Here is a 17,368-nt window from a genome sequence, read left to right on the forward strand (position 1 = left end):
TTGACGCGCCACATTTGAATATGATATATTTGAATTTTCACTTTTTATATCATAAAAATTCAATATATTCAATGGTGAAAATCCGAAAACGTGAATGGTTATTGGCTCTCTATGAATTTCACAATTCACATGTCATCAGAAAGAAACGTCTTTCATATTTCACTGAAGAGTAAAGGCTCCGGTTCTATTATTATGGAAGTTTCTTAAGTTCTGTAAGCGGAGATTTTCGTAGAATTTGTCAGTCTCCATTCTTATCTTTGTCCTGCATATGAATGACCCTTCTTTCATATAGGCGTACAAAAAATGAAGGATCGTAAAGTGAGTTGAGAAATTATGCATAAAGTCGACGTATTCTTAGTGTCTCCTCGTAACAAATTGCAGCATAAGGCAAATGTTTCATAGACGGGGAATGAATTCGTAGTTGTTTGAAAAGGTTTTTTCAAGATAGCCAGGATTATTCAACGTCAAATAATTATTCATTTTTTGGTCATGATTTTTTAGCGTGACAGAATTAAACTGAAAGGATCTCACCTTCTTGGGGGACAAAGAAAAATGACAAGCTATTCACTTGTTTTCCCTTGAATACCTACTTTCCGCAATTTATATAACAGATTTTTCCGACGGTTTTGAAGGAGGAATAGTGGGGAAGAAGTTTTATTGATAACAGGCTCTCGAAAGTGATGTTTTAATTACGTAACAGTTTTGATTCAAACGACTGATCAATAAATATATAAGGTGTATATAAATTGTTCTGAAAAAATTCAGAAGGTGATTGCTTGTTAAGAAATAGAATTGCTTTTTCGTATAAACTTTCCATCTCTTGGGCCCCCTGTTCAGTTACAGCCCCCTAAATACGGCGCCCGATAAGCAGTTTTTAATATTTTTCTCGAGAATCGAAGAACTAACAAGAATAAAATAAGGCACTCATGCGAGCAAGAAGGCACCCAAAAATTTGTTGGTGCCTCCATGATTGCAAGGGATAGAAAAAGCTACTCCTATACACCTTGTTTCGCAAGAAACTTTTTTCATATCTATATTTTACAATGAAGAAATGGAATTCGGATAGCTTGTTTCAATCTTATCGAATAAGATATCATATAATGTCCTGCTTAAGTTCACGGTTTTTGAGACAAAAACGCGCCTGAGTTCTTGAGACTTGAATTATTTGCGACCTTAAATTTATCTATTGAACGTAATGTTTACATTTTTATTGCGAACTGGTGCAAATATTGGACAAGAAAAAAAAAGAAATTCAAACTTTTCACAAATTAAATATTATCTTTGAATATTAATTTAAAACTCAAAGATATTATTGAATAGACAGGAGTTTCACGCCGAAAGGCCTAATGCAATATACAGGGTGGCCATTTGAAAACGAAACAGACGAGATTACAGACGAAATAAATTTTTTCGATGGAAATGCTCGGACAGGTCGATTTTTGTTTCGAGGGGGACAACTTAAGATGTAGGTTACGGACGCATAGCGCTTCAACCCTTGCTACTACAACCCTCACCCCCAATTTTTGAATAGGGAAGATGGGGTGAGTGAAACCTCATTTGAAAGGTATTTTTATACTGATTTCAGCACAGTAATTGTTTTTCATTGTATGCATTAGTTCTCGAAATATTCTTAACTAAGTATTTGAAAATGAAGTGGTGTTTTCATGGCACTTGTAGTGTTTTTTTGTGAAAAATCGACATTTTGAGCTTCAAAACAACCATGACTGTGGCTTCCTTCCTCCAATCCACTGACATAGAAATCTTTAATCAAGATGTCGAACAAACAAAGCGTATTGCGAAGGAGCTCAATCTTGCTGAAACTCAATCTAAATTATCTTCGATATAATTTGCAGTATTTCCAATAACATGCGGTAACACTTGATCGATAGAAATCTCCAAAATTATCGATTCTCATTTTTTTGAAAAAGATATGAATTCAATAATCAACAAAATGAAAACATTATATTATATTAAAAACAATATATTATATTATGCCAACTGAGAAAACACTTCATAATTAAGTCGGAAATCGTTTCACGAATTGGTACTAGAATATTTCTGTGGCATCATTAATGATTTGATTTTCTTACCTGGTAATCTGATTAGAGATATGTACGTATTTGGACTTTTTGGAGATTTCTATCGATCAAGTGTTACCGCATGTTATTGGAAATACTGCAAATTATATCGAAGATAATTTAGATTGAGTTTCAGCAAGATTGAGCTCCTTCGCAATACGCTTTGTTTGTTCGACATCTTGATTAAAGATTTCTATGTCAGTGGATTGGAGGAAGGAAGCCACAGTCATGGTTGTTTTGAAGCTCAAAATGTCGATTTTTCACAAAAAAAACACTACAAGTGCCATGAAAACACCACTTCATTTTCAAATACTTAGTTAAAAATATTTCGAGAACTAATCCATAAAATGAAAAAACAATTACTGTGCTGGAATCACTATAAAAATACCTTTCAAATGAGGTATCACTCACCCCATCTTCCCTATTCAAAAATTGGGGGTGAGGGTTGTAGTAGCAAGGGTTGTAGTAGCAAGGGTTGAAGCGCTATGCATCCGTAACCTACATCTTAAGTTGTCCCCCTCGAAACAGAAATCGACCTGTCCGAGCATTTCTATCGAAAAAATTTATTTCGTCTGTAATCTCGTCTGTTTCGTTTTCAAATGGCCACCCTGTTGGTTCGTGTAAATAGCGTGTGTTATGGAGCCACATGTGCAGGGAACATTTCTGTAATCGTCTGTATGCGTTTAGAGAATAATGATTCTCGAGCATTCGCAATATATGCGATCGTACGAATCGAAAAACGTGATGTTTTTAACAGCAAATAACAGAGTTTTCCAGAGTTTCACCAAAGCATTGTGTTTAGCCCATATGAAAGCACACAATGCTTTGGTGAAACTCTGGAAAACTCTGCTATTTGCTGTTAAAAACATCACAACGTTTTTCGATGCGTACGACCGCATATATTGCAAATGCTCGAGAATAGCAGCCCAAAAAGACCGTATGTAGAGTTCATGTCGGTGATTTCTTCGTTTGTGTTCACCGTCATCTTAATGAGTAGGAACTGATATCCTCGAAATTTAATGAAAGTAGTTTTTTTCAAATCATCCAATCAAACGTGAATTTTTGTATCAGGTTTTTATTATTTTTTTAGTTACGCATACGGAGTCAGGGAAGAGGTTTCTCAGCTGCAACAATCAATGTGTTATATTTAGGTAAGTTTGTAGATGGAATAATTAATATCTATATATCGTAGAAATAGTTGCTGAGTTTTTGATTTTGACGGGGAAGAAAAAAATTAATGATTTATGAAAGGGGGTTTTCAAATTGGAAAAATTCGGAAATTAGGGATTTATGTGTAAAATTGAGCTGAAAGGGATGAAATATTGTGAAATCACCATACATTTGATATATTTGGACGATACTAAAATAGTAATAACAATATGAAATAAAGCACGAAGTGTTGCTGAATGAACGAAGAAAGGAATTGAATTGGTGTAAAATATTTTGAAAAGAGTGCAGAATTTGGTATATTATAAAAAATTCAGAAATTTCAAAATTGTCAGACAAGACGTCATCCGTTTCGAACACAGAGAATATAAGGAATACGGAATTATATTCAGCAAGTACACAGAAACTAGAGATATTATGATTTCATTAGAGTGAGTTGGAGGACCATAGTCAAAGTATGGTAATTTAGGATAATTAATTAAGGTTTTTTTTTTGTATGAAGATTTAGGGGATATGTTAGCTTAGGACCCTCTTTGCGTAAATTTTTTGGGAAATTTAAAATGAAAATTTCAATTCAAGGAATTGATTTTTAGTTGTAGATCCGTTTAATTAGTCAATTCATATAAAAAAAGGATCAACACGGACCATAATTGTACCTATGTGACACAAATCCCGAACGATAAGCCAAATCAAAGAATAATTTTAACTGAAATAAAATAAGTCAGTTGTCATAAAGAAATGTAAATTGCATCCGCTTACGACATTTCTCGTTCGGAAATGATTCGAAACCTCTAAGACCTACTCTATCATGATAATAATTTTTTTTTCCTCGAAAACCTAGAATTTTCTGCGACTTTATTTGTAAAGAATGGATCAAGATTGCTGAAAAACGCAAAAAAGGCATTCGTTATCAAACACAATTTTCTTAATTCACATGCCTATCTTATGATGTTTTGCTAATATGAAAACATAATAAAAAAAAAATGGGTTCTTCGTTGTAACGGTATGTATATCTTTCAAAAATATGTCTTGACCTCCTTATGGTACTACGAAGCTGAAACTCTGACACAAGACTGACGGCACGTCCAGGCTGTAAACATTCAATAATCACAAATAAATAATTTAACTTTGATTTAAGTAGAACACCGGTAGGAACAATATGTTTGTTCTGAGACAGTTATTTGCCTCTGTATCTTTTAAAACCATCAGAGTGCCTAGTTGAGTCAAGTTTAAGATATGGTATCCTATTGTGGAGCAATAGTGCATTGGTTCATAGAATTTTCAGATCACAAAGAAGGGCGATCACAGTATTGGCTAATCTGAATTATAGAGCTTGTTGTAAAGTTGCCTTTAAAAAGCTGGACTTGTTGACATTGCCTTGTTCATATTTCAAAATCTCACAGGCGAGCAACTGAAGTAAACTCCTATGATACTAGGGCAAAGAACAATATGTGCATACCATACTGTAGATTCGGAAATTCGCAGAGTGTTTCAGAATATTTCTGTTTTAAACTGTATAACATGCTTCCCGTAGAAATTAGTTCTTTGGTTCTGAAAAATTTCAAATGTGTAATGAAGAGATTGTTGGTTGACTTGGGACCATATTATAATATTGAGTGTTTTTATGACATCTGTGATTAAGTTATCTTGTATTTTTTACAACTGACTTGTGTGAACATTATATAATGCAAAACATCAATAAATATCTATCTGTTCATCTCTAGTGTAAATTGGCACTATTCTAATTATATGACTTTTCGTTACCGAGCAACGATCGATTTTCTGTATTCAAAAGTGAGGATAGAGCCTTAAAGATTCCAACTGGTGTTTTGTTGAAATAATACTGATTTTTTTGTGAAAGTTATCATCCAAAATAATGTGAAAGCGTTGTATCTCAATTTTGGCCTTCGTTGGATCACGAAGTTTTGGAAAAAAAATGATTTATTTCAAAAATGATTTATTTCCTGAAAGAGTTGTTCGTCAATGTTGAAACCAATTTGAATTTTCTATTTTTTTCTTCATAGTCTTCCATATCTCTGGGTTAAAGGTCACTTGGAATCAAAGGAAACGGAGAAGCCAACTCACTCGCCAAGGAGGGATCACAAACGCCACTTACTGGCACAGAGCCCTTCTGAGGTATAAGAATGCATCGGCAGAAAAATTCATCCGGACTGCGAATATCTGACAGAAGGATTTTCATTTATTTTTTTTCGAAATCCACATAATTACAAAGGGGAGTAATGCAATTCTAGTAAATTCAGTGTCACGTTCTATTGAATATTTTTCGATAATTTGATCCACTAAACGTATTCCCAGGAAATCTTTCAGGACTCAGAATTTAGAACGAATTACGTCCGAAGCAATCAGACCCCATCCATGTCACTGTCCAGTTGATTTTCACAGATTCTGGGTTCATTGCCTCTCGTACATCTCACAAGATGTCAGGATTACTTCTTCGAACCGTGCGTTCGTATTTCTTAGGAAACTGTCATCTGCGTAGATTTTCTTGCGGATCGAAGACACATTTTTCCCCCTTCTGACCGTTATCACTACTTCCAAACAGAGTAAATCCTAACCAGACTGCGACGTTGGAACAAATCCCGGTCGGTAGTTAAAATTTACTTTGGCCGCTTAATGTGCCCCGTTTAAAACACGAAACTCGGAAATGGGAATGTTACCGATAATGGAGGGATATTCCAACTTAAATATTGTGAGTTATGTAAACGGTGTTTCCGAGTAATGAAATTGTTTAAGGGCGAAGTTTCAATTCGTACTCGTCTGTTTGGATGAATTGTTTGGAGGGATTTTCCGTTTTCCCCATTCTTGAGCACTATATATAATGATGGATTCGAAATTTCAGAATAATCTTAGAAAAAAAAATTGAGTCTCTTTTTCACATACCCCAAGGTATTGCAAGGGGAATTTTTGCTCATTGTTATAGTTAGGTTGCCATAGAAACCGTTGTATTTTTCACCCCGCCTGAACAAGCATTTATAAACTACACCTGAATTTATATTTGAAATTATTAGCGTGATCTTCACCAAATTGGAAAATGACACACGATGCAAGGGTCCATGACAAAAACATTTTTTCGAACTATTTTTTGGACGATTGGATATTGGCTATACCTAGTTCAATTAAGATCGTAAGAGCTGTTGATATTCAGATCAACCTAGACATAGAGACATGGACTGAGCAATGCCAGAATGAAATTGGCTATTTTATAGAAAGAAAGAAATGATCGTCAGGCTATTACCTGACCCTTTTATGTCCACATAGAGGTGAATGCGGACCAATCAAAATTCTAGAAAAAGACAACTAGCCTGCCCGATGTTCAGTTTCACTTTGTCATTTTTTTTTGGCCGTATTTCATGCTTAAATAGGAAGAGAAGGCACAGTTCATGTCTCTATGTCTATGCATATCAGCAAATATTATGCATCTGAATTAATTCTCATTATTTGTGTGTAGAGTTCTGAAATAGTCGTATAGGTACTAGTAGAACGTTTATATTAATTCATCCTGTATTATTTTTAATTTGTATGTATGTAAAATATGCTTGAGAAATGTTCCATCACTCCTTAATTTCGCATCGCTTTTCCGTTGATGAAATGGTTCAAAAATTTCAACGAAATTTGTATATCACATGAATGAACCTCTTATTCATGTGAATTTTTGGATGCAGTTACGTTGAAATTCATGCAAGATATCAAAATATTCAATTGAAACACATTGTGTTCTATTTTTCGGAGTATCCTTGAACAACTAATTTGAATTAAAGGAGTTCTGAAAGAAAATGGAGTTGCAAACTTCGTATCATCGATCTTGAAAAAATGACCATCGTTTTTCTGAACACTACTCCGCTTTTCTGTGATATTTTGTTGAAATCAATGTAATCATACAGAATTTCATTCAAATCGCTCAAAATATAGATAAGGCATTAGGAGTTTTTTTAATGAACAAAGACAGTTATTGAAGGTTTTCTCGAAACTCAATAACGTCAGCTCGTGAATCTCTTTGTAGAACTATCAGGAAAAATTTTCATCTTGCAGGGTTTATAAAGTACAGGGTGGAAAATATTGGATAGGATTGAATTCAGCTATGTAACCGTAAGAAGTAGGGAAAAATATATGGCATGTTTACTTGTAGTGGGTACTTAATAAATATTTACCATAATCTTATCGAATCTGGGAGAAAAATAAGAAATACAAAGTAGGAGTTGATGTTTGTCTAACACGGAAAAAGAAATGACTGAGCTTCCAACTTTGCAGTCCGCTATAATGCACAGGGTATCCCTAATTGCTTGATTTTCGCTGATTCTGGTACTTCTAGGCTAGATAAGTATAAAGTTGAAAGGAGTACTGGGCACGTTTTTCGTAAAAATTCCATTGGTGAGAACCGTTTCACGTTATCTTCATTTGTCCTGAAGATATAACCAGTATTCCAACCTCGAAAGAGGGAATAGACATCGATCGAATAATAGCAGATAATGACTATATACTAAAAGCGATATCAAACGAAAGAAAGGACAGACAGAGAGCTAAAGTCACAAATGCCATTACAAATTTTATACATAAGTCAACTGATAAAAGCACTCTCACACAAGGACGGTACAAGGACACAAAAAAGTTTCTAAAAGAAAATAAGGAATTGATGATACTGAATAGTGATGAAGGTGCAGTTACAGTAGTAATGGAAGAACAAAATTACGAAGAAAATATGAGAGCAATTCTAAATTCAGAAGACTTCAAAAAGATACCTAGAGATAGCACTTAGACACTACAAAAAAAAAACACCAAATACATAGAGAAACTTGAAAAAATTAAATATATAACAAAGGAAAAAGCAAAGGAAATGAAATCATATAACTCAGCATCTCCCAGGATGTACGGAAACTCAGAGGTGCATAAAAGTGGATATCAAAAGAGTACACATTAATCTCTCTTGATGTAATTAATTTCTATGGCAATCTAGGAAAAAATCAGATTATTGAAGTCCTCAAACTAAACTAAATTGGAGCAAAATGAAGGAACACAAGAATATAGATATAAAATTGTTTCTGGAGGTAACTCTTTTTTTGTTAGAAAACAACTATTGTATCTTCAAAAGGGAATATTACCTACAAATATTCGGATGTGCAATGGATTCAAAACTAAGTCCGAGGTTGGCCCAATACGTCATGGATCAATTAGTAAAAACATATGTTAAAAAATTGCCATTCAAAATACAATTTCTGAATTCCTATATACCTATATATAACCTCATATTCAGTGAGTAAACAAAATAACAAAAAAACTTAGGTGATATTTAAATTTATACATATTTGTTGTTTCCGAAGCCCTGGAGAAGAATTAAATATAAATTCGAAAGCTTGGCAAAGAGTTAAGAGTTTTCTCACTTGAATTCTCCTCATAAAAATTAGTCGTTAAACCCTTATATATTGAACTTAATGGACTGATATAACCAAATTTATATTTTGTGCATTTCTAAAATGTGAGACAAATTTTTTTTTTGTTCGATAAATCTATAAACGATAAAAACTTTCTACAGGCACTTTTTCACTGGGAATAGTAGGAATACGACATTCTTTATTTTTTTTTCTTTGACCTGAACAAAAAATGACATTCTACCTACTAATTTCTGAACGAAAAATCGATTATTTTTGAAGGCGATTAATTTTCGTCCTGATTCACGTTTCATACTGATTTATTTTTCGTCCTGCTGTTCTTCACTTGGCAATGTATTAGATACCGGACCGATTGAATCAATTGTGTGAATACATAATTTGATGAAAACATAAGTGCCTGTGACAATTAATAACCGTCATTTGATGTTGTCGAATTAATTCTTTACGGAATCGGCTAGATTTTACCATTGAATTAGGTACTTGGTCTGAATGTTAGTGTTCAGTATAATCAAAAATGGATAGTGATAGCCATATAGATAACAGTTACACTTCAGCAAAGCTCAGGGAATTGGCAATTGCGAACACCTAGATGAGGCCATAAAATGGGTAACTTCTTACTTTCATCAAAGTATATGTGAGGTTAATGTAATAAGCAACTCAACAAAAAACTGTCTATTTTGTCCCGCCTGCATGCTATCTTCGGCTGCGCCTCGGATATCATTTTAGAGGCTCGACAGTAATAGGGAGTTCTTCATCCTTTGTTCATAAATAACTATTTTGATCTTTTGTAATATGGGTGGGAAAAAACAACTTCGATCTTTAGAGTACGAATGCATTCTTTGTGATCTCATATCATACAAAAAAATTACCTTTTCAAGAAAATATATATGTCGATATATTACTTACATCTTCAAGGCAAAATCAGCATGAAAGTAAAATAATCATTGATCTGAAAACAGATTTTTCGAGTCTACTCTAAAATTTCATTGAAATGATCGCTAAATTTGTTGCGACCACTACAAAAATGACAGATATTCAAAAACTGATATGTTTTCAATTGACTGGTGAGCTTCAACTTACCAAGATGGATAACAAATCTATTGAAATAATCATTAAGCCTGAGTCTCACAAATATTATTCTACATCAAAGATTATAGAATAGAAAGATGGGAAACGAGGCGACTAAAGCGATGTGAGCGCCATCTGAGTTTCTAGCGTATTTTCAAGAAGCTAGGACTGGTTAAAATATTAATTTGAGTGTCATTTGCAGAAACATATGAAATGTTGTAAGATTTCAGATGTCCATTGTGATCAAAGAGGTTTTGAATGTTTTGATTCTAGTAGGAGTATGCGTTTTGTATATCTAGCTTGTTCTAGTTGCTGATTATTGAATTTTTTTGTCCTATTTCTTGGTGAAAATACCATAATATTGTTCGAAAATTATTGAATGGTGAAGAACTGCAGATCAAATAATAAAATGGATTTTCCCAGATTCAGTTTTTTACTCAACTAAGGAAAATGAATGCGTAAGTATAAAATCTCGTAACATGTGAATCAGTCATTCGATTCTCATTTTCACTACTCCCAAGTGGATAAAATTTTCAGTGCGTTAAGACAATGACTTCAGCAAACACTACTGACCCCACCATGTGCAGTGAACATTTTACTACAGGTCAATTGAGAACCGTTGATCCACGTAAATTGTTGTATGCAGAAAGCATCCCTTGTGTGAACGCCCTATTCAGGGGAAACTATGACCTTTATAGGTCTATGCAATGATTCTCAATTGCTACTCTTTCAATATATTCAGAAATGCAGAGGTTTTATTGATTTTGATTCGGGAACCGAGTGAATATCAAATTGTCGTTTAAAACCTGCTGTGAGTGTTTTGTTCATTCATTAATATATTTGTATATTGTGTCATAAAGAGACCATATCATAAGGAAATCCTAAACAAAGCAACTAAAAACCAAAATGACATACAGGTCTTTTATATCTATGTAAGATTTTTTTAAGTGTGGTTCTGAAAATTCTTTAAATAATACCTACATATGTAGAGAACTGAAATGTGTATACTGTATAGGATATTGTATATTAGTTAATATTAATTTCTGATATATCTTTGTTTCACAAATTTAACTAAGTTTATATTAATTCAAACAACCTATTGTATAACACCTTCGACGTATATCAGATCACCATATACCTTTGTGTCCTCGTTAAAGCTTTATTGTCCATAATTGAAATTTTTGTGAATTTTTATAAATTTCAGATAAAAATATAGCAATATTTTTGTTTTGCCGCTCAGGATGTTTGTTTCATGATCTAAACGAAGTCGATATTGAAATTTAATACAAAGAAAAAAATTCGAATTTCGCGCCCCTCAATTATAAAACAGAACACTGTTACTAAGCATTGATTGTGCGTTTTCAGCGTCATCTCATTGTCAAGCGTGTTTTCACTGACCAAAATTTAGTCGGTTATTAGTACTAGAGATATGAGGGCGTTTCCTATCTTTCTACTATATAATCTTTGATTCTACATAACGATTAATTAGACATAGATTACTTCAATAAATTGTAATAGTAATGGTCATAGTCATGCTCTTGATTATGTCCAAAAAGAAGCATTGCTAGGGAAAAGTCGAGTAGTACCGGATATAATACGAAAAAATAATAAAACATAAATTTATTCTCGAATTTTTCCAAAAACCCTAGTTTGAAATGATTATTCCACATATATACTTCACATGTCCTGAAAAAGTACAAACATACACTTCATAAAATAAACATACATCGTTCAAAGAAAATAAAGTGAACATTTTGAATTTTTTCAAGAGTAGCGGGTAACATCGGACACGAAAAAAAAATGTATATACTGCTGAAAAAAGCTGAAGTTCAACAATTATCACACCTATAATACGTATGACCCTTTTCTACGTCAGAGCATCCCTCATAGACCAATCCATTACACTCACAACCAGAGACAACCTGGAGTTGCTCTGCTCACAACACTGGATCCAGTCTTCGTCGAAACATTCATGGCAAATGAGAAAATGAGTTTCCCGCTCTCGTGTTCTTTCGTTTGGATGAAAATTTTAGTTTCTGTTTTTTCTTTCAACTAGTTTCGAAACATTTCGATTTAAACTTTCGTTCAAATTTTTTTTACTCCTTTAGCCTTATTTTCATTTTCCTCTTGCAAGTCAATTATAATGGAGTGCAAGTGAGCACTTTTTTCAAATATTTTTTTTTTCAAATATTCTGTGTTCTGCCACAAAATTTCTTCGAGATTATCACAACAATTTTTTGGATGAATTCGTTCATTGAAAATTTTTTTTTTGACCATTGGTTTTTAACTTTGGTGGATTGTGTTGAGCATAAAGTATTGTGTTCGTTGATCTTTATTGGAGTATTTTGGTTCTGAGATTTTCTAGAACCTAATGACTTCGGCATTTTCATAACAAAATATTGAAATTATTTTTGTTCGGTCATGACCGACATGCTTGTGTCCGGTGACACCCTACATGCACCTTGAAATCAATTAGCCATTTACTGGGGAGATATTTGAAGTGCAGGGTATTTGTACACGTTTTCTTTCTCACTACTCATTCATGCTAGGACTATGCCTAGAAGACCATCTGAAAACCTACCAATCAAGAGAAGAGAGGCCTCAAAGTTTATTCTGTCCATGTGTCAATCACAAAAAATCACAATTTAACGTTTATTTCCTAAACGGCTAAAAATATCTAGGTCAACTGAAGATATGTTTGTGATTGCATAAAATAAATTCGTTTGGGCATTCAGAGGAGGAAATAAAATGATAAATCCAAGAAAACGATGAATGTCCGGTGATACCCGCTGCCGGTGCTATCCGAGTTTCTCCTATAGATATAGGCAATCTGTGGATGGAATACATGGAATCGCATGATTTTATAGCCTAGATCGACAGACCTCTAACGTTCAGATTTTTCCGTATGGGGATATATTAGAAATAAAATTTTCAAGACTCCACTCATAAACAAGGCTAAGAGCAGAGAGCAAGGAACGCCATCAAAGACATTCTCCGAGTTATGCTGTTGAATAGAGTGAATTCTGTTAAAAAAAAACGTCGAAGTCAAATAATGGTACTCAATTTGAAAACATTTTATAAAATTCTACCCGATATGTATTGAAATTGGGTTCAATATGAATTATATGATTTTATTGAAGTTATAGATGTTTCAGCTAACGAATGAAGATTTAATTCTTATCATGGAGGTGGAGATTTACTGGGAATGGACATTTTTATAGTGAATGATTCCATGGAATTCTATCAAAAATAGGAATCTACCTTGGTTCTACCTTGATGATAGCAGTAATATAACGACATATTTATATTTATGAAATGCTATTTTTCATTATATGAAATTAAAAAAGTTACCATCCATACTATATCTTAATTCGTTCAATTGAACACAGGAAATAGGTACGTCCTATCGTTGACTTAGATAACATTTATGCCTCTACGGAAAACTATGCTCTTCAAAGAGTGTGACCCTCTAGGTACAGTTTCAGTTCATCGTGCGTGCTCCTCTAAGTAAGGAGAAAATTCGTAATGATGTTCCAGTCTCAGAATATCCCATCTCTTGAAATTCTTGTGATATCAGGTAATCTATCGATAACTTTATAATCGTTCAAAATAATACAGAATTCTTTCCAAGAAACTTCCATGTTTATCAAAACATTCGAATCCCCTCACAAAAAGGTGTCTCCAATATAGAAAAACAGCTGTCATAGAACCCTGAATCACTGACGGATCACAAAAAAATCGATTGAAGCTAAAACAATGACCAACCACTTCACTCTACGTGAATCAGTGCTAAGGGAAGCGGACTATTCGCGCTAAGCGTGAAATTTTGAACGTTAGGTAAGGTAAAATCACGAGATTCGTAGCGGTGGGTGTAAGCAAGTCAGGCTAGCAGGTGCTACTTTATAGGATTCGTTGGATTCCATTTCTACCGTTTGTTTTCCTGCGATGTGAATTAAGAAGAATAAGAATAAGAATAAACTTTATTGATCCCGTTAGACAATACAGTATAGGACAAGTCAATCATTACAATGAAAAATAGAAAACAAATTATTAGTGGTCACAAGACCAAGATAACAGTGAAAAATCACACAAATATTCACTTACTGAATAGTAGGCTTTGCATAACAGTAATTTCTTTATGGTTCTCTTGAATTGAATTATTTTAAGATCTTTAAATTTTCTTGGTAAGTGATTGTATATTCGTATACTCTGGTATAGAGGCGAGCGTTCAAACCTTGATGTTCTATGCTTGGGTATAAGCAGTACATCCCCTTTCCTTGTCGAATATTGATGACAACTTGACAGCTTCGTGAAAGATCCTTCGTTGGACTTTACATGAAGGAGGCATCTGTATATGTACAAGGATGCAACTGTCATGACCCCATGTGTTATGAAAAGAGGTTTACAGGAGACTCGTGGAGGTATCCTAAAGATAATTCTCAGTATTCTCTTCTGGCACACAAGAATTCTGTCCAAGTCAGATGCACTACCCCAGATCAGGATATTGTATGACAAATGTGGGTAGGCAAGACAATAATAAACATCCAGGAGGGATTGGAGAGGAAATAGGTTTTTGATTTTGTTGAGGGCGTAGTAGGCACTATTAAGTTTTTTACATATCTTTTCTACATGATCATTCCAGCGTAAAAATTTATCAATCTGAATTCCAAGAAATCTAGTAGACTCATCTGGGGAAAGAGATAGATTCTTATATGTCACCGCCTGATTTCTACCCATATCCTTCAGGCTAAAATGTAAGCACACAGTCTTATCAACATTCACCACTAGGCCATTTCTGCTGCACCAAGATACAAACATATCTAGTAAAGCAGAAATTCCAGCCGCTAGCTCCTCAAAGCTCCTTGCCGCAATCAAAAAAGACGAGTCGTCTGCAAAAAGCGCAACTACAAGTGCGATGATGTGTTCAGGTAGGTCATTTATGAACAAAATGAATAATAGGGGACCTAGGACGGAGCCCTGGGGAACTCCCATGTCAAGCATATATTTCTCGGAATCGGCACCATCGACTCTAACCATCATACTGCGTTCCATCAAATAACTTTCCAACCAATCAAGAAATATACCCCTAAATCCAAGATTGTAAAACTTGCTCAGCATGAAAGTAAAACGTAAGGAATCAAAAGCCCTTGACAGATCGAAAAACAGACCAGCCACGAAGAACCCATCGTCCAGTTTCTCATAGACGGTCTGCACGAATGAAAAGGCAGCAGTCTCAGTAGAACGGCCAGGCCTGAAGCCATGCTGGGAACTGGTGATCACATCAAACCTATTCAAGAAACTCAGCATTCTGTTCAAAACTATTCTCTCAAAAATCTTAGAGAAACAACTCAGAAGGGATATAGGACGATAGTTTGAGATGCTGTGTGGATCTCCCTTCTTAAAAATGGGCACAACTATACATTCTTTCAAAATGGACGGAAATCTTCCAGAAGAGATTGAAAGATTCAGCAGGTACGCGAATTGTTCGGAAATAGAATCGCCGACCGCTTTTAGGGTTCTTGAAGATATACAATCAATACCTGTGCTTTTTTTGTTTTTCAACAATTTGATGTTATCAGCTACCTCATGTTTTGTTACAGGATAAAAATAGAAACTTACATCTAGCATTTTTGAAGTTGTACATGAAATAGATAAAGTATTTCTGAAATATCTAGCTAGCATTTCAGATGTTACAGTTGAATAATATTCACCAAATGAGTTTGCTAACTCTGCAGGGTTTGTACATAAATTTCCATTCAAAAGCAGATTTATTCTTCTCTGTTCTTTATTTTTATTACCGATTTCTTTATATACTAGGTTCCAAGTTGTTTTGTTTCTTTGACAAGAGTTATTCAGTATGTTTACGTAATATCTTCTTTTAGTAGTTTGTAGCAACTGATTGTAGTCTGATTTAGCGGTTTTATACATTGTCAAGGATTCTACAGATTTCACGTTCGAATGAAGCCAATAGATATTTTTCAAATGAAGGCTAGCTGATTTTATCTCTGGGGTTAACCAAGGCTTAGAAACATTATTTCTTACAATTCTTTTTAAAGGGCAACAATCAGCAAAAGCATCTTTAATGATCTTTACAAATTCATCAAAGCAATAATCTACGTTAGAATTTACATAAATATTAGTGAAGCTTGTATTTTTAATTTGATCATTAAGTTTATCTAAATTACCTTGAGTAATTTCCCTCACATAGCACACCCTGTCAGCAGAACTGAAAGATCTAACATTTTTCATCGTATAGGAGTAGATCAATGAAATTATCCTATGATCAGCAAGATGAGCTTCGAAAACATTAGTCTTACATAACGTTAAATCTACATCTGTCAAAATATAATCTAGCAGAGAAGAAGAAGTTCCGCCAGAAGTATCAGTGAATATTCGTGTTGGTTCAAATGATGTTATACCTAAATTGAAGCACTGCATGAAGTCGCCGAATAGAGAGTCATTGACATCCACATTCAAATCTCCGCACACAAATAGTGATCTGGATTGATCCGCGCACTCTTGGACCACGTTAGTGAGTTTCTCAAAGAATAATTTGAGATTGGCTTTGGGTGATCTATAGACACTAATAACACAGACCTTCAGGTCGTCACTTGAAATCTTCACTGCACAGGCCTCACAATTCATCTCTTCCGAAAGATTAGAGACACTAATTCCAGATGTTTGAATGGAATCCCTGACATATATGGCAGATCCACCACCCCTTTGTGAAGAACGGCAAAAATATGAGACTAGCATATAACCAGGAAGCATCATGAGTTCAATATTCTCTTTCAGACACCAGTGTTCGGCCACACTCACAATGTCTGGTTTCATCGAATCAAGTAATAATTCCATATTTAGTAACTTATTTGCAAGACTTCGGACATTCAATTGCATTATTTTCAATTTAGAAGTTTGATGATTATTTTCCGCGATTCGACTTGAGTGGGTGGAATTTGCTAAATTGTGCTCTGATCCCGACGACGCCTCAGAAAAAACTTATTAACAGTTACTCCCTGCGGCCAGAGCGCAGGATCCATAATTTTTTCCAGATATTGAGTGGGAAAAGTAAGCTTGAAAGAAGCATAGATGTCTGGTTGCTTTGAATTCAATGCCTCACACTTAAGATCAGTGACAAACTGATCAAGAAATTTGCAGATATCCTCAGTTGAAGTTGACGGGCTCAGTCTTGAGACATGCACATAAGATAAGATTTTTTTAGGTGCACTTATAAGAGCAGTCGATTCTGAGGAACCAACGATAGGTTTACTGCTCCTTTTTTGTCCTCGAATAGTCAGAGAAGGATTGGCCTTCTTTTCCTTGTTTCTTCTCTTTGATTCGACCAATGTCCACCCTGTAGGCTCATTAGTTGTGGATTGGGAAGAACTTGCAGCAGTACTTTCATTTATAACAATTTTATATTTTTATTATTATATTATATTATTATATTATTATATTATATTATTATATTATTATATTTATAACAATTTTATAAAGTCTCTCTGGGACTTAAACACATCTACTCAACTTTGTGAAATTCAACAATTTTAACGCGGCGAAGATACTTCAAAAAAGCGATTTACGTATCTTTTAATCAGAAAATCGACTAACCTCATAATTTCCGAATGGGAATACAATCCCATTACGATA

The 17,368-nt window shown here is 34.3% G+C and overlaps 1 protein-coding gene across 1 annotated transcript in view; it reads left to right on the top strand.

Annotated features, from left to right (window-relative positions):
- The first annotated feature begins 3,166 nt into the window (after positions 1 to 3,166).
- LOC123319555 (tachykinin-like peptides receptor 99D) overlaps positions 3,167 to 17,368 on the top strand; it is a 709,883-nt gene continuing 695,681 nt past the window's right edge. Inside the window, exon 1 of the mRNA XM_044906600.1 lies at positions 3,167 to 3,229. The gene's annotated coding sequence lies outside the window, so the exon portion shown is untranslated. The remainder of the gene's footprint in view (positions 3,230 to 17,368) is intronic.

This window comes from Coccinella septempunctata, chromosome 8 (genome assembly GCF_907165205.1).
Source record: "Coccinella septempunctata chromosome 8, icCocSept1.1, whole genome shotgun sequence".
NCBI lineage: Eukaryota > Metazoa > Arthropoda > Insecta > Coleoptera > Coccinellidae > Coccinella > Coccinella septempunctata.